This window comes from Marmota monax, unplaced genomic scaffold, assembly GCF_021218885.2.
Source record: "Marmota monax isolate L192 unplaced genomic scaffold, Marmota_monax_Labrador192_F-V1.1 WCK01_AAM20220418_F8-fsc00003, whole genome shotgun sequence".
Lineage (NCBI taxonomy): Eukaryota > Metazoa > Chordata > Mammalia > Rodentia > Sciuridae > Marmota > Marmota monax.
The window spans coordinates 25844538-25863473 of record NW_026694084.1 but is presented as its reverse complement, the minus strand read 5'-3'; the positions used below and the strand labels follow the sequence as shown (position 1 = coordinate 25863473).

Sequence of the window (18936 nt, the reverse complement as noted above, 5' to 3'; positions counted from 1 at the left end):
GAAATTACCTTCTCGCCTTGGAAAACTGAAAAGACAGTATTTCGTCACCGCAGAAAGCTGGTGATGGAGAGAAGAGAAAGGGCAAGGAGTACCCTTCGAAAGTCCTGGAACCTGCCTCCTTCATGCTCAGCTGAGAATCCAGCAGAAGGAGCTGTAATGTTTGACACTCTGCAAAGTGGTCCTTCCCACACTCCAACCACCCGAACTGCTCAGAGCCGCCTCCTCTGCGCTCCTCGAATTTAGTGTTTGCGCCCCTACCCAGGCTCTGAACTTCACCTCCTGTTGCGGTTGGAGTGAAAAGGGCTGGCTCCAGCTCCCGCCGCCGCCCTGCATGACTTTGGGGTGGAAATTGGCTTCTGCTCAGCCACAGGGCGCGGCCTCAGTAAGGCGCGGTTCTGCTTCCGCGCTTCACTGAACCCCTTCCTCTGGGGTCAGATGGCCAGCGTAGCCCTTTAGAAGAACAGCGCCCACCGAGGGCTCTGGACGCACTACTGCCAGAGCGACAGCGCCACCTGGTGTCTGCGCGGGGTTTTGAAGGGCGGGAACTAGAAAGACGCCCACCAACTCAGGAGATTGACAAGTAGCATTCCCTAAATGCAGTACCTAGAGACAGTTACTACTTTGGTTAGATCTTTCCCCTCCCCGCTTAATACAAGTGCTTATTCTATTCCCCACTTAACTAACGAAAATTTACTCTTTTGCTTTTCGTTCTTACCAAGATGCTGGTGACGGGTACAAACTTTTCTTGTAATTCCCTTGGGGGAGGGAGTTGCACGTTATCACAGGTTGAAAGGAAAAGATGGGAGGGGAGTATGATTGCTTCATTACCGAAAATTAAGAAAAGAAGATATTACCTGATGGTCTTAAAAACAAAAACCATATACAAAATCCCATAATTACAAAGAAATCGTGTTTGTTAAATAAAAAGTCTTACATGATTTGTATTGATTTAATGACCATATAAAATCTTATTTTTAAAAAAAAATCGAATTCATACTTCCTTTATCTCTTTAACTTGTTAGTAAATAAATTTCAGTTAATGTTAGCTCAGCATAGTTGGTTTTAATCAGTTTTCCATATAGTTGCAGTTGTATGTAAATTTCTAGTCCTTACAGGAGTGTTTATTCAACATTTATCTTAAAGTCATCCCTCAGAGTGTGGTAGAGTACAGAGAACTGAATCATAGAAACAAGACCAGAAGACCCTGCAAAAATGTCTCTCCTTTCCATCTAGGAATTCCAGTTTCCCACAGTTGATTCTCACCCTGAGTTTGTGACATGACTATAATTCTATTTCATTTCTCCCCACTCTCTCTCTCTCTCTCTCTCCCTCCCTCCCTCCCTCTCTCTCTCTCTCTCTCTCTCTCTCTCTCTCTCTCATACACACACACACACACACACACACACACACACACACTGCCCCTCTCCTCTTAGTCCCCTGAAATCTTGCAGGAAGGCTTTAGACTTAAACCTAAATTGAAAGGCTCTGTCCTTTGCCTGTTTTTCACCTGCTGAAGGTATTTTGCCTTGCTAAATCTAACTCTTCATGTATAAGAAGAAGGTGGTTATTTAAACCTTAGGGGATTGTCAATGGATTAAATGACATGTATTTATGAAAACTACACTACTCAAATTGGTATTCTACCCCTTCTGCCCTTTGCATATGGCTATACACTCTTCAGCAGTTCCTTCTGAAAGATTTTCTGTTCAATGTATCCTGTGTGTGTTGCTGTTCTTGGGTATCCAATCCTGGGTCTCCTTGGCAAATGTTCTACCACTGGCTAAATCCCAGCCTCTCAATGTTTCTTACAAGAAGTTCTGCTGGCATTTTGGGCGGGACAGCAGCACTACCCCGAACTCTGTAGAATATTTGCCATTGCTAATCCCATAGGCCAAATTCCAGTAGCAGCTACCCTATCTCCTAGTCATGATGAAAATCAATAATACCATCACACCTCAAGCATGCTGTAGCAAACCAAAGTACCCAGCTGAATGAGTCATTTGCAGTTCTACCTCAGTGGCTCTGTAACAGTCAGCTGTGATCCCTAGAGCCCAGCATCCCTTCTCCCTTCATACTCAACAGATAGGAGCCAGCTGATAATACTATACCACGCCTATGACCAACCAAGCACCATGGCCCAAGTCCCCAATCCCTGTTCTGATGTTCCATTACTCAGTGTTGACCTCCTGCTCCTGTGACTCTGGTATTTTCCTCTTGTAGCAGCACAGCTGGTTACAGTTAACTTTAGCATAGTAGGGAGCCTTCAGGACCCAGCCCCAAATTCAAGGATCCATGTTCTTCCTAATTGACAGAAGAACCTGCCATAGCAGCTGTTAAATATTTTGTATTTCACCCTAGAGTGAGATATGAAGAGCTCTGCATTCCTTTAGGAAACTGCCTTCACTTCATCGGATGCAGTTGCAGGGATGTAGGGGGGTGTCTATCATTCGGAGGTGTCAGTGCCCTGTTTCCCCACCCAAGTATAGGCATAAACTGTAAACTAAGCCAACTGAATACTCTCCTCCCTCAAACATGAGTATTAAGTGGTGGAAAACAAGAGCAGAAAAAAATGTATTAGATGAACTTTTATCTCAGCTCATCCTAACATTGAGAATGGTAGGAATGCCAGCTCCCCACATTCAGATGCTTCTCTTATACCCAGTAGGAGCACTCCAAAGTGGCTTACTGGTTGTTAAAATATCAAAATGCTTCAAGGCCAGTTGGTGGATAGCTGCTGGCTCACAACCCTGAATATCCTTTCTACTATCACCTTTCTGGGGCCACTGCCCAGATTTTTCTCTGACCAACAGGGCCTTGGATCAGCTTAGGGCCTCTAGGTCCCTGCTGAAGTCTGGCTGTAGGCATTCATTCTGATTGAACGGTCCATGTGCCATCCTGGTTGCTCAATCTCTGGGATAGTAGTGCTGCCCAGAGCTCCTGAACACCTACCTGGCTCCTGTCCTTCCTGAAGCTTTGCTCTCAGTCCAGTGGGCAACCCTACTTATGCCAGTTTTTATTTTTATTTCCCTGCTAATGGGAGAAATGTACCCAAGTCATCCTTTAGTTTTCCAGTCTGCCACAGTCTGGCTGGGCACAAATGCCGCAGTCTGGCTGGGCACACAATCATGAGCCACCACACAGCTTGTAGATTCAAACAGCAACTCTTTATTCCTGAACTCACACCAGCCGTCTACAATCACGTTCTGGGGAAATCCACGTTCTCTGCCCAAATCCACCTCCACTGGGCTTCTGTCTCCCAAAATATACTGTCTAAATCCCGTGAGAACTCAAGGGGAACTCAGGCAGCAGGATACGCCCTATTCCCAGCAGGAATAATCTTAAACCTTAAACCTGGAACCTAAACTGGGAACGCCCTAAACACGATTATCTTAAAACTGGGAACACCCTAATCTGCCTTGGTCCTTGAGCAAGGTCACCTACATTCAATGTCACTGCAACATGTCAGCAATATGGGGTACGCTGGCAAGGAAATTGTCATACCTACTTGGCTAATGGCTCCCAGCACCAGTCCCCAAGTTAGGACAAAGGACAGAAGAGAAGTTGTCCATGTTTCCCCAGATTGTTAATAGCAAAATCAACACTAGAATTCAAAAGTCTTAGCTCCCAGGCCAGAGCTTTTCCTACTGTAGTGTGCTAACAACTTTTCAAACATTAGTGATACCTCTCATGCCTATACAGAATTTTTGCTTTACAAAGTGTGGTGAAGTATATCACTCTATTTTATTACATTAGTTCTTAAAGGTAAGAATCATTCCAGGGGTTCAAACTATGTTGTCTTGTTCTTAATGACCTGGAGTTCTCTTCTCATAATTTCACTTCATGGTCTTGGACCAGTGAATAAGACATTCTTCATCTTTTCAGCTCCATGGCCCATATCAAAGTCACAACTTTGACCGCAGCCAAGTTTTTCATGTGTGACAGCACCCTGTCAGCATATGCATATTGCATAAAAGGTTCTATTCATACCATAATAGTGCTGGCACAGGCCTGTGAACACATATGTGCCAAACCTCCTTCACTTTACAATGAAGAATCTGAGGTCCAATCCCTGTCCAAATCCCCCGAAAACTTCAGTGGCAGACATTGCTAGATCTTGTGTCATCTGAAAAAGCAAGACTCGTTCACATAATAATAACATCATGAAAAGAGCCCACACATGGGAGAACTAGCACGGGCTATTTTAGCTTTTATTATTTTAGGAAAATAATTCATACATGTAATTTATGACAGTACAATTACCTTGACATATCATACATTTGAATCAGATGGGATATAATATCTCATTTTTCTGAGTATACAGGTTGCAGAATCACATTGGTCATGCAGTCACATATATACACACAGTAATAATAATGTCTGTTTCATTCTACTATCCTCCCTTTCTCCCCAACTCCTCCCCTCCCCTCCCACATCCTGTAGTGGTAGCCTAAGGTAGGTGCATGATGCCATAGAGATACATGTTTCAGGCCTTGGATGTAGCTGGCCCTCAAATCTCATTACTAGCTTAACTGGGCATGGGATTCATTTAAATGATTTTTCTTTTCCTTTACATTTTTTGAAGATTTTTGCTTCTTTATTTCTTGCTTTCAGCATTGTTGCTATGATTGAGAAGCCATTGTGACTTTTGGTCATCCTTGAGTTCATCTCACCAACCTTTTCATTCTAGAACATTGTAGAAGCTTCTTTTTGCCTCCCGTTTTGAAATTTCACAGTGATATGCTTTAATATGGGTTTAGTTTAATCAACTGTACTCTGCATTCCATACACCCTTTCACTCTAGAAATTTATACCCTTTGGTTCTGGAAAAGTCTTTTTAAGCATTGAACTAATGAAATCATATATATATATATATATATATATATTTTTTTTTTTTTTTCCTTTTTCTTCCTGTTTCCTATCTCCTTGTCTCTTGGTTCTCCCTTCTGGATTTTGTCCCTGGGTATTTAAATTTTATTTTAAATAATATTTAAAATTTTATTTTAAATAATGTTTAAATTTTTATTTTAAATAATGTTTAAAATTTTATTTTAAATAATATTTAAAATTTTATTTTAAATAAAATTTATTTTAAATACAATTTCTGCTAAATTTTATTTAAAATAAAATTTATTTAAAAAACTTTTATTTAAATAAAATTTATTTAAAATAAAATTTTATTTATTTAATTTAAAATTTATTTTAAATAAATTTTATTTTAAATAAAATTTCTGCTATAATATTTTAATTTCTAAGAATAATTTTTATCTTTTTACAGTTTTTCAAATAGCATCCTATTCTTTTTTTTCCAAAGATATTAATGATAATTTTTTTCTTAGACTTTCTCTCTGTGTAAACTATTTTCCAAAAGACTGTGTCTTCTTAGTTTGGGATTCCATCTTCCATAGAAACATTACTGAGATTTCTTTTATTCCTTGTTGGGTCTGCTTAGGATTAAGTATGAAAAAGTACCATATGATTCAGAAAATAGTGAATATTTTATTATTTATTTATTATGTGTAAAGAGAGAGATTGAAAAAATGTTAACCTTTGCTGAACCAATGTGAAAACTGTATGGGTTTTCTTCATAATAACCTTTCAACTTTTCTGTTGATTTATTTCTCAAACAGCTTCTACTCAATCCTCCTTGTTTTAGCACCGGTCCTTTTCATCCCAGAGCTATGAATGTTTGTGTCTTCCCCAAATTTGTCAAGTCGAAATGTTATTGGGAAGAGGTGCCTTTGGGAGGAATTAGGTTATGATGAGACTAAGGCCTTTATAAGAAGAGGAGACCAGAACTTTCCCCTTCCTCTCCCTCCCTTCCCTCCCTCCCTCTCCCTTCTGATAGAGCTAGAAGGCAACCAACTGCAAACCAGGAAGCAGGCCCTCACCAGACACTGAATCGCCAGAACCTTGCCCTTGGATTTCCCAGCTCTACAACTGCAAGAAATAAACATTCGTTGATTAAACCACCCAGTCTACAGTATTTTATTATTGCAACCTGAACCAGCTAAGACATTCTGTGATGCTGCTATTTTGGACTCTGGCTTTTGAAGAGACTGTGATGTAGACTGAGTGGTTTCTCAGCTTCCCTGACTCCACTGCTCCTTAGAATTAGATTTTCTTCAACATATTTGTCACCACTCATCCATTCCTTTTATTGTGATGCTATCATTTTTTCTCTTAGTACCTTTTATCACATAGATTCAGAAAGTTTGGAGGAGGAGACTGTGAGATGTGAATGATCAAGATACCATCTCAGCTAAGAAGCACCTCAAAAGACCTCTGGGGTGGAACACTTATACTCTCCACTTGCAGAAGCAGGAACTGAGAAAGAGGAGGAAATTACCATGGAGGTAGTAAGTCAAAGAGATACGACTCAAAACCAGGTCTCCCTGTCACCAAGGCCAATATCACCTGTCACCAAAAGAACTAATATCCTTATCACTGTGTTAATATATCTTCCTTGTTAACATTCTTTTAATCAACTTAAATTCATGTGGATTGCTTTTTCCTGTCAACTGAGGAGAATTGTCTATTCTGAGGAAATCATAATAATGATAACCCCAAAGAGCTCCATAGAAACTAATGACAAGGATGAAGTACTGTTTCCTGCCTGTCTTCTAGTGGACAAGCCAGGCTGCTAGAGGAAAAGGAAGAAGTTAAATACATTTACATTGAGCCAAAAACTACAAATTATTCCCTTCCATTTTTGTTCCTGCTCCCATAGATGGCACACTCCATGGGTATCCATGAGACTTCCTCTGAAAACTCACACCCCAGAGAAAATTCCAGATAATATAAAACCATCAAGATATACCCACCAAGACCAAAACAATATTTAAAACACTACTAACAGGAGCAAGACTTGAAACCAAATTCTGAACTATTTATATTCCATTACCTTTTATATGATGAGGTCTAATATATGTGATCTTTTAAAACTTACTCTTAGGGCTGGGCATAGTGGCACAAGCCCAGCTACTCAAGAGGCTAAGGCAGGAAAACCATGATTTTGAGGCCAGCCTCAGAAACTTGGCAAGACCTTGTCTCAAAATAAAAAATCAAAAGGACTGAGGCTGTAGCTCACTGATAGAGGGTCCCTGGGTTCAATCCCTGGTACCCCAAAAAATTACTCTTTTAAATGATTTAGATGGATATACCAGAAATAAACTATAAAAATATTTGCCAAAAAATGGGTCCTAAATATTCAGACAATAATAAGAAAAACTTATAAAAATATTAATTATACACACACACACACACGTATTGCTCATTTCAACCAAAAATGTTCATCAATGAACAATGTGTGTACCTATCACCATAACAGAATTCTAATAGCTTTAATATTTGTACTTCTAGAAGCACTTAAGTTAATGCAGCTCTGCAAAGGCCTATAATTTATGCTATATTGCTGTACTGAATTTTCCCCAATATTAGGTTTTCCATTATTTAAAGCTGAAAAAGTGAAGAATGTCTATAAAGATTATCAGTGATACAGTGCCCTGCTCATAGTATGGTTTCAACAAAGGCTTGCCAAGCTAAACTTATTTCTACAGAGATCAGAAGAGGGAATCCCAAGTGTCTGGAAGTCTTTGTACTTTTGGGTTTTCCTATGTAGAAAACATCAATTATAAGCTTCTTTAGAGAAGCAGATGTGCTAATAGCATCTCCAACATAGAACCTTGCTCATAATAAGGGCTTGCTAAATGTTTGCTATACTGAGTAGGATGAAATTAATCAGTTATAGCTATTTGATTCTTCCCATGTGGCCGTCATCAGTTGTAAGTCATCTATCTAAATCCATATGTGTAACACATGCTGGTTAACTAAGAGGGCTGGTGGCTCTAGACTCAGGACCCATACACTCATTTACATATTCATCCAACCAGGAAATACTTATCTACCACCTTTGCCCTACCTGGTGAGATTCACAGCAACAGGGACACACAGTGAAGATGTTCCTGCTCTCTTAGAGCTTACTCATAAGGGAGATTGACGGAAAAGACATAACAAATAAATACGTAGAACAACTTCTCTGGTAAGAGGTGGAAAGAAGAATAAGACCAGGAGGTCAAAATGGATACAAACTGCTGTGTTGCATGGGGTGGTCAGGGTGAGCAGACACCAAATGAAGACAGGCAGCCTGCGGTGGAACTAACAGGAGGAAGAGAAAGGAAACATGAATGCAAAGTCTTGAGGGTGGGAGAAGAGCAGGGAGGCACAGAGACTCAAGAGGAGTGAGCAAGTGGGCCGTGGCTACTGAGTGAGGTCAGAGAGGAAGCTGGCTCCAGATGCTGTCAATATTGTACTTAAATCCAGGGACTGTAGACAAAGACTTTGGATTTTTTCTCTGTGCAAGAAGGGGAGTTGTGAACAGAACAATAATATGGTCTGATTTAACTATCAGGAAGATCATTCAAGCATTCAGATCTGGCTTTCTTGTGTTTTCTTCTTATGAAAATCTTGTTTTGGTGAGAGACAATTATAAGAATAATTTTTACAAGTTGGCTACTTTGCTTTCAAATCTTTGTGAAATAAACCATCACACATGATCCTCATCATGATCCTGTGGGTACAGGAAAACACTTAGTATCATCCATTTAGGAAAAAAAGAGAAAAAAGAGGCAGAAAGAAGGATGTCTTGTGACCATGTGGCAGATTCCAAGATTCCTCACCAATATGGGGGTCAACTTGCAAGAGAACTAATGGGCTGGATTTCTCAAACAGCACAAAACATCCAGAGGAGGTTCCAGATCCATAAAGGGTTAGATGGATTCCTTGTCTAGAGGTGTCCTGCTCAGGGCCTTCCCCTTGAACTGAGGAAGGCATGCTGATGAACTCTCAGTTCATTCCAAACCTCCTGGAAAGCTGACTTGCCAAGTCTGACCTGTCAACACTTGTGATAATGAAGTAATTCATAAGGCAGCCTGGGATAAGAGAGTTGAACAGAGTTTGAAACTCTTTCTTACTCCACAGGACAAAAATGCAGTTTCAACAGAGAGGTTTTAATCGATGATCAAAACAAATGAATCTGTCTGATCATTCAAATGAACACATGCAGCATAGTTGATATAACTACAGGGTGCCGTTAATATTCATTTGTAATGCTGTAAGGACTTTCAGTTATTTTACTGAGGACCTAAACCCATCCACATCTTAGAGAAGCAAATTATTCTGTTGAAGAGAGTGTTAAATGGTGATAAATCTGAATTGTTCTTCCTAAAGACAGTCTCTTTAAAAATTATAAATGTGGTTTATATATTTACACAATTGAACTTCATAGTTTAAATGACTGCCAGCAACTTTTTTGTATATTTTTATGATGTATGCAAGTGGAATTTTCCTATAGTCTCAAGTATACTTTTTTCCCAAAAAACTTTATTTTGTAACAGCACCTGCTTCCACATACAGTGGATCTTGCTGGAGTGATATTTTCTTGCACATTTGCCCAAGAAAAAGGTGTGTTGTGATATTGTTAGAGCTCATGATCTTCTGGTTTTCACCCTAAATTTTTTTATATACTTCTCTGCTCCATTCTGGGAAGACCCATGAACAAGAACTCCAAAAGAGTGAAAAATTGTAAGATGATTCATCTGGAGTTACTGTTTCCTATAATGAGGTAGTGGAGAAAAAACAAGAGACAATTCCAGTCAGGGGATACTCCCACAAAATAACAGAATGGTCCTCCGGAAAGCACCTGGGGGATTGATGACCTCCTCTGTTCTCTGCTTCCAGGCAAGACATCATCTAAGCCTTTTCAACTCCTCAAACTTTTGGAAGACTCCAAAGAGAGAGCCACACCCTCTGCTCCCTTTCCATCAATAGCCTCATTACTGGGGAAAACTTTCCATTTCTGGAAATCAAAGAGCCCTACAGAAGATAGAAGCCTATACTCAACCGAGTTTTTCCCACAGGCTCAAAAAAAAAAAAAAGTTTTTATAAGTACAAAAAAAAAAAAAAAAAAGAAAGGCTTTAAGTCAAAGCTGACAAATTATAAAAGATACTATTGAAAAGACAGCTGGGCATGGTGGTGCATGCCTATATTCACAGTGATTTGGGAGATTGAAGCATGAATAAATAGACAAGCTAATGGTAGAAACTAGAAAGCATAAAAAGATATGGAACTCTAATGTATGATAAAGTTGGCATCTCAATTACTGGGAACAACATAGGCTTTTTAGTAAATTGGGTTAGGAAGAGAGGAAAGCCCTTAGGAGATGAAATTCTATCCCTTCCTCACACTTCACAAAAGGAAATTTTAAAATGAATGAGAAAATTAATTATAAAAATTAAGTCATGCAAATACCAAGAGAAAACAGATAAATTCCTTTGAAATCTAGTGAAGGAAAACTTTATAAATATGTGTACAAATCCAGATATGATGAAAGATTCATGAATCCAACTGTAAAAAAAAATATTTTTTTTAAAAAATAAAACTTCACGTAGCACAAAACTCAAAATCATAAAGACAAAAAACAAACTGGGAGAAAATGTTTTCTTTATTGCAGATAAAGAATCGATATCCATTTGCCAGCAAATGACATGATTTAATTCTTTATGGGTGAGTAAAGCTCAATTGTGTATGTATACCACATTTTTAAATCCAACCTTCTTCTGAGAGACCACTAGGCTGGTTCCTAAATGTGGCTGTTATGAATTATGCTGCTGTAAACACGGGTATGCATGTATCACTACAGTATGCTGCTTTTAGTTCTTCTGGATAAATAACCAGGAGTGGGATATCTGGTTCATATGATGGATCCAACACTAATCTTTTGAGGAATCTCCATTCTGCTTTCCAAGGTTACCAATTTGCTGTCCTACTCAATAGAATACTGTGTGTCTTTAAAAAAAAGTAAGTATTGGTTTTTAAATAACTTCCAGAACACATTTTAAAATAAAAAAGGCAAAATACAGAAGAGTACACCATAATGTACAATACAATAATGCTATTTTATTGTACAAGAGAGGAGGGAAAATAATAGATGTGAAATGGAGGCAGTGTTTCTGATTATTTAACAAAACAAAGCAAAAAAGGAACGAAAACTAGAAATTAAGAAAATCTTTATCCACAAGATAAATTAGGAAAAAAATAATAGGAGAGGAGGATAGACTTCTCAAATAAACCTTTCAGTATAATTTTCACTATTGTAAACTATTTCATGTTTTGCATAATCAAAATACAAAATGGGATCAACGAGGATGGATCTAAAACCTAAAATTTAATATGAACAGAAAAAACCTGATCTTTTTTTTTTTTTAATTTTTTATTGTGGGTTGTTCAAAACATTACAAATTTCTTGACATATCATATTCCACACTTTGATTCAAGTGGGTTATGAACTCCCACCTTCACCCCATACACAGATTGCAGAATCACATCAGTTACACATCCATTGATTTACAAATTGCCATACTAGTGTCTGTTGTGCTCCTGATCTTTACAATATTTCCAATGAATAATATAGCCACACCAAAGGGAAAATGAAAACAGTCCAATCACATCTCTACCACTGTTCTTTGACTACGTGTTACTCACATAAAGACAAAAGAACTACTAAGAAATCTTGAATTCTATTTCATGGGTTTGCTATTGACCGAAATATGGGTGCAGCAAATCTGATGCTATCTTGTGTGCATTGTGAGTGAGTAAATCAGGAAATAAACTGATGTTTGGGGAGTTCTTCTTCCCACTGTGGAGAAGGGAGATAGAAATACTGAAGGAGGGAAGCCAAGGAAAAGCCCTGTGGGAATGAGCTGGGAAGAACCAAGAAACAATGAAGTCTCCGTGGTACCCTGAGCTTGCTTTCTAGGTACTCAGCCCCAATAAAAGGAGCCAGTTTGGAGAAATAACTGACTCCAAGATAAGAAAAGAAAATACAATATAAGCCTGGAACATCTTGTTCCGGAAAGTACAGACTACTCAAAGACTGATGAGGTCATGTTAAACAGACACTGCCGGTCTGAAGTGGTTCCCCTAGCCAAATCTGGAATAATTTTGAGAATGAGAATAAATTGTAATAGTAATGGGTTATAATTCACTGGATAAAATATTTTAAAATTCATGGGTCTGGAGATAGACAGCAAAGAAAAGTTTTTCCTTACTGTAGAATGCCAAATAATGGATGTAGAGGGACTCCCTATTTTGCACCATATGTAGTAAAAATTGACTTAAGCAAGAAACATCACTGGGTGCAAAAGTTATTAAGTGGTGGAACAAGATATTTACACACTAAGAAATTATGGTATTGGCACATTGCAAACCAGTGAAAAATGGAGGAACAGTTTGCTGGAACAACTGGCATTATCCTCCAGTGGCTTCTCATTGCTGTTAGGATCAAGTCAAATGTTCTTAATAGAACCTGAAAGATCTGACATAACAGCCCACACCCACCTTCCCCACTCACCAACTCATTACACCCCTGCTCTCTCATACTGCCTCTCTTCCAGCACTCAAGTTTTGGAGTCCCCCTGGCTTCCTCCTATGCCAGCTTCCTATTCTCCAATGTGGATACTTCTCTCTTTATTCTTCATCTAGGTAGCTCCTACTTTATTTAGATCTCAGGCCACTATCATGGTAAAGCTTCCTGACTCTCTAGAACCAGAACAAATTCCCCATTTGGAGGTATTCATATTAGCTCTTCTGTAGAACTTAAACCTCTTATAATTCTACATTAATGTAAGTCTTCCCTAGCTAGAATGTAATCTCCCTGAGGTTCAGAATCATTTAATCACTTTAGTATCTTACCACATTGGCCAAAATCCTGAGCCAATAACCTTGATAAAGTAAGGTATGGCTTTCTACAGGATCAGCTATGGTACCAGCTAGGTGGCAACATCTTGTAAGGCTGGACAATGTCTTTGAGGAAATGTTATGTGCTCTCTATTATTCTGTTGTCTGTGCTATAAAAACTTACCTGTGACTGAGTACTTACAAAGAAAAGAGATTTATTTTATTCACAGTTTTGAAAGCTGAAAGTCCAAACTGCACAGCACTACTTCTGGTGAGGGTCCCCTGGCTATATCACATTATGGTAGACTTCATGGCAGGAGCACATATATAAGGGAAAGATCCTATCGTAAGAGAGGAAGCCAGAGTGTGGGAGGGGCCAGTAATGACCTCTCACTAGACTCCATTTCTAGGACCAAAACTCCAACATAGAAACCATTAAGGGACAAATTTCATCCAAACCATAGCATGTTCTAAACCAGTCTCCAATTTATAAGGCTGTTTCTCCCATACCCATAATTCTTAAATCCAGGAATTAAAGTCTGGAAATTAACTCCTCTCACCCTTACACTCAGTACCATTAGAAAAATTTTTGCATATTATCCCTGGAACTTCAGACTGTTGCTCTAGAGGCCTTGTTTCCAAAGGGAGGAACATTTCTACCAAGGCATACAACAGTTGTCTGAACTAGGAACAGACCATTGACCACCATGAGCTCCTCATGCTAATGAACCAAAGAATGGGGTTAAGGTAAAGAATGGGGTTACATGGGCTGAGGTGATCTCTCTGACTATAATGTTGCTTCTACACACCGTGGATTAAAAAATATGTTTGGAATGAAGGAGGTCTTGCAGGGAATCTCTTAATGTTTAAGCATCTTATGATTAAAGTCAATAGAGGGCTAGAGGGTAGAATATATGAGGCTCTAGGCTCAATCCCCAGCACCGTAAAAATAGACGGATGGATATGGACAGATTATGATGATGATGATGATGATAGATAGATAGATAGATAGACAGATAGACAGACAATGGAAAACTGTAACAAATCCACTAGGCATGGCTACTAAGCATCTGACACTTTGGGATTGAAGGCCTGGGCTGCCCCACCAGGCTTTGTATTGGATTTGCTTGACCAGGCTAAACTACACTTTGCAGAATTTCTTTTCCTGTATGGGGGACCACAAGAGTCTTGTGGACTTTCAGAAGGCAGGAATGAAGCAGCAGGCTTTGCAGCATATGCATTTTACTACTAAGATGTGATTTACCACATGTGACAGTGGCCAGGTCTAACATTGTTCCCCTTTTTCTGGATCTTTCTTCAGTTCCTCTGATTTCTAGGACAAGCATGGGTTTTGCTGCATGGTGAAGAAGGGCACCAGGTGTTCTGCAAAACACCCACGTTATAAGGTTGGAAGTGGTGAGAACTGCCTAGAACACCAGCTTGCTGCTTCGATCCCCTCTTGTCCTTGCTTACACTCCTATTCTCAACTGCCTTGCAGATCTCAACCTCAGCCATCAGATTTGAAGGCAGTAGCATTACAAAGATCATGAATGGCTCTCAAAATAGCTCTACACCCCACTGATACAGAAGTCTCCCTTAAGAAAGTGAAATTTGAGCTATACCTCAAAGTTGGATTTCTCACGTGAAATTTGCTATTTATGAATACACAAACCAATTGCTTTTGCTACCTTGCAACTTTTTTTTGTTTGTTTGTTTCAGTTTTTCCCTCTTAGTGATAACCTTTAGAAGTCAAGTTCCCTTGACTGCCTTGTCATTGGTCATGTTTCATTCCATAAAAAGCTAATTCCTCTCTACTAACTGGTTGCACTTTCAGTGTCTAAACACATGCACCCATGAACTTCAGTTTGTAATATATATATATATATATATATATATATATATATATATATATATATATATCTACAGTAATCAAGATTGTCCTGTGAGCTCATTTTAATCATATACAGATGGATAAAAATATTTGCATTTGGGGAAATGAACAGACATTGTCTTTTATCAATTACTTCCTCATCAAATGGGCATGTCATTGACTATAACAGAAGAACAACAGCTCTCTGAGTCTTGTCATACTTCCAGGGTGATTGTGAAGCTTCGAAAGAGGAGAGGGAAAACTAAGGATGTATATGTAAACTGAAGAGAAGACCCTCACAATATGTGCACTGTTTGAATCCGGAAAGAGCATAAGACCATTGTATGTGAAGTTTAAGAGGCAAGAATAGTTCTAACAACAAAACAAAACAAAGTATGTGTTATGTGCATGAAGAAGGTCTGAAAGAATATAGGTGAAAGTATAAACCATGATTTTCTCTGGATGATGAGATAATAGGTAATACAGATTTTATTTTTTGTTTCTTTGTATTGCTAATGTTTTTTAAGGTTATTTTCCTTACTTTTACAATTGCTATTTTTTTAAATTTGTGCTTTTTCTGAGTTCAAAAGCATTTAAAAATGTTCTCTGCTCCAGGAGTAAGAAGTTAAAATTTTAGGGAAGAAGAATCTAGTTGCACAGGGGAAGCTGGAGCATCCTAGTACTGTTTTGACATTTCACCAGGTCTTGTCCAGCCCACTCTTCTCCCGCCATGAAATAATCCCACTATTTCACACAGACACCTGCAAAAGGCAGATTGAATCTGTTTTGGCAGCAAGTCTGGAAAAAAAAAGGAGGGTCCTTGCCAAAAATGAGTTCAAATTCCTTCTGAGTTTGTTTTCCACTTCACTAGACTAGATGACAACCTGTCTTCTCCTCCCCAAGAATCTCCCTTAAGCTTGGGCATTTAGTCAGATCTCAGGTATGAATCACTTGGAAGGAAATCATCCTGCGAATACTCATTTTTCCATACCAAAGATGTGTCAGACTCTGAATCAAGGGTTACTTCTGGTCCCTTAATAGCTCTAAGATTCCCCAGGAGTGGAGAGGATCAGAAAGTTGTCATGATGGATGGTTATGTGAGAACCAGGTGGGACAGTCAACAGAGTCCTGTCCATCATGGACAGAAGCATGTTGGGAGCATACTAAATGCATTCCAGTGATGTTTTGTACATTAGGAGACATGGGCTTCCTCGTGAAGAAAAAATGTGGAGACTCTCTAAGCCTTTCCCAGAACACTCTCCTACTGAAGAGTATAGTAGGTGAGCAAGATTTAGTTTTAGTCAACATGTTTGCTGCTGTGACCAAAAGACCTGATAAGAACCATTTTAAAAAGTAAAAGTTTGTTATATATATATATATATATATATATATATATATATATAGTAGTTGGACGTGATACCTTTCTTTCTTTCTTTCTTTCTTTCTTTCGTGCTGAGGATCAAACCCAGTGCCTCCCACATGCTAGGTGAGCACTGTACCACTGAGCCCCAGCCCCAGCCCAAGAAGGAAAACTTTATTTGGGGGCTCATGGTTTCAGAGGTCTCAGTCTCTGTGGCTCCGGGCCCAAGGTAAGGCAGAACATCATTGCAGAAGAGTATGGTGGAGGAAGGCAGCTCAGGACATGGAATCAGGAAGCAGAGACAGCTCCACTCTCCAGGGACAAAATATATACCCCAAAGGCACACCCCCAATGGCCCACCTCCTCCAGTCACATCCTACCTGCCTATAGTTACCACCCAGTTAATCCCAACAGAGGATTGATGCACTGATTAAGTCGGTCTCTCATAATCATTTCATCTCTTAAACTTTCTCAAATTATCTCAACATGAGTTTTTGGGGACAACTAATATCTAAACCATAACACCAACTTAACTTGGACTCATAAAAATTATGGTTGGGAAAGTCACCTGATGTCTCTGTCTCCAAAAACATGTTCTGCTTTGTTTTCTTTTAAGCCAGGTGATATTGTCACATAATACATTGGTGTTTTAAAAATAATTTTAAAATTTTACAATGGCACATGTCTGTAATTTCATGAGTTTAGGAGGCTGAAGCAGAAAGATTGCAAGTTTGAGGCCAGCGTCAGCAATTTAGCAAGGCCCTACACAACTTAACAAGACCCTGTCTCAAAAAATAAAAAGGCTAGGAATGTAGCTCAGTGGTTGAGTGCCCCAGTTCAGCCCTAGTACCAAAACAAAACAAAACAAAAACAAACAAAAAGGACCCACAATTTTTAACTTTACAGTAAAGACATTTATATCATTACCTCATATATACCTACATACATTCTAAAACATACAAAGAAAAACTTCCCCGAACAGCATATTCTTTTCTTCTTTTTTCTCTCATCTTTTTTGTTACTGAACCCAGGCGTGCTTAACTACTGAACCACATCTCCAGTCATTTTTTTTTTTTTGAGACAGAGTCTTGCTAAGTTGTTTAGGACCTCATTGAATTGCTGAGGCTGGCTTTCAACTTGTGATCCTCCTGCCTCAGCCTCCAAGTCACTGGGATTACAGGCATGTGTCACCAAGCCCAGCTCAGCATACCCTTTTTCTCATGTGCAAACAGATAATAACTGTTCTACTCTTTTTCTATATTTTTTTGGAGGCTGGTTTTAACCCACTACATTGTTTCACAACCCAATAATAGATGGAAACCCACCTACATCAATTATGTAATTTGCTTTAGGCAACTTTTTTCTGAAATTAGCCTTTACATTTTCATGGGTTTATTTTAGACACAAAATTATCTTTTGATCAATATTTTCCAGTGTTTCTGTTAGCAATACAAAAAGGTCAGAGAGTTTGTTCTGTTTGTCCACATTGCTAATAAGTTCCTCATTCCAACAAAACTTTCTCAATTTTTTTATCATTAAGTGTATCATCTTGAATTCCTTGTGTAGAATCTGGTTGCATGAATATTTCAGACATTGCATGTCTAAGTCATTAATATTTGTGGATTTAGGAAGCAGCAAAGCCTCTAAGGAATACTGTGTAAAAATAGGCCTGAATACCAGTTGATCCTAAAATGAAGAATCCCAGGGATCATATGGTATTAAATCGTATGGAATCTCCAAGGGACCATTTCCTCATCTCCAGATAAAACCATTTCATAGAGTCATTGGGAGGGTAATTTAAGGTATTCCTGAAAGAGGGCTGCATTAAGAGGGCACAATTTAAATTCATTTTGAGACAGGAGCAATTCATATCAGTGTCTTAAATGAAATCTTTTATGTGGGACTAGGTCCTCCGGAAAGCAGAGACTGAAATAAGAATTAAGATCCTAAAAGTAAAAGCCAGGGCAGGGAGAGGAGAAGGGAGGAGAACGTGGGAACAGGAAAAACGCAAAGGCACACCAAGGGCTGTGTTCCATGCTGCCTGGGACTGATTCACTGCACATTGCAGAGAGACACAGCAAGTTTCCTTTGCTTGGGGACCTCTCTACAAGAGCCACAAGGAACAACTGCACATGGAGAAGCCTCTGAAGGAGAAAGTGGGGGGGGGCTGGGGCTGGGGCTCAGCGGTGGAGCGCTTGCCTCGCACATGTGAGGCACTAGGTTCGATCCTCAGCACCACATAAAAATGTGTAAACAAAGTAAAGGTATTGTGTCCACCTACAACTCAAAAAATGATGTGGGAATTGATACACTCCACTTCCCCATTTCCTTTTGTTTTACCTTGTAAAAAGCTAATTCCTCTGGGCTTCCTGGTGTGATTTCTAACCTTTGGCGGCTGCTCAGGAAGTCAGCTCTCTCCTCTATTTTGTGATGTTTCCTCGAAGCCTTAAAATGAAGGGCCAACCTCACTCAAGTTGGGTACCACCAAGACAGAGAACAACAATGGAGGCAATTGAAAATGGTACATAAAAAGGCACCAGGTGGGGCAGTCCATGTGCATAAAGGGCTCTTACTGGATTCATCTAAACTTCTCAGTTCATGACACACCACTTTGTGCTCCATGTTTGGCCAATTTTCCCTAAAATGATGTCATATAATAAAATGACATCTGTGAATCCAGCACCACACTGAGAACCAGAATACTGATAACTAATTACAGATATGCATCTGCGCACACACTCGTATGCAATAGGTACATACACATTACACACATACATAGACATAAAGGTAATGTATACACACATATACGGACTATTTAGTTCTAGTTATCTTGAAATTTTAGAAATCAATGTTAGAAACATTTATTCACGTTTATAGGTTCAGTTGTACTGTAATTGACTTTCAGTGGTGTGTAGCATTCTGTTGTACTGAAATGTGTCTAGTTATTCATGCTTTGAACAATGGGCTTTTAGA

At 39.0% G+C, this 18936-nt stretch overlaps 1 protein-coding gene across 2 annotated transcripts in view; it reads right to left on the bottom strand.

Moving 5' to 3' along the window:
* The window catches only part of Col14a1 (collagen type XIV alpha 1 chain), a 247379-nt gene that overhangs the window by 208084 nt on the left and 20359 nt on the right, over positions 1 to 18936 (bottom strand). The window contains exon 1 of one of the 2 annotated variants that reach the window (XM_058585705.1): positions 9 to 30. The exons of the other annotated variant lie outside the window; for it this stretch is intronic. The gene's annotated coding sequence lies outside the window, so the exon portion shown is untranslated. Of the gene's footprint in view, positions 1 to 8; positions 31 to 18936 lie in introns of those variants that run through there. 2 annotated transcript variants of the gene reach the window in all.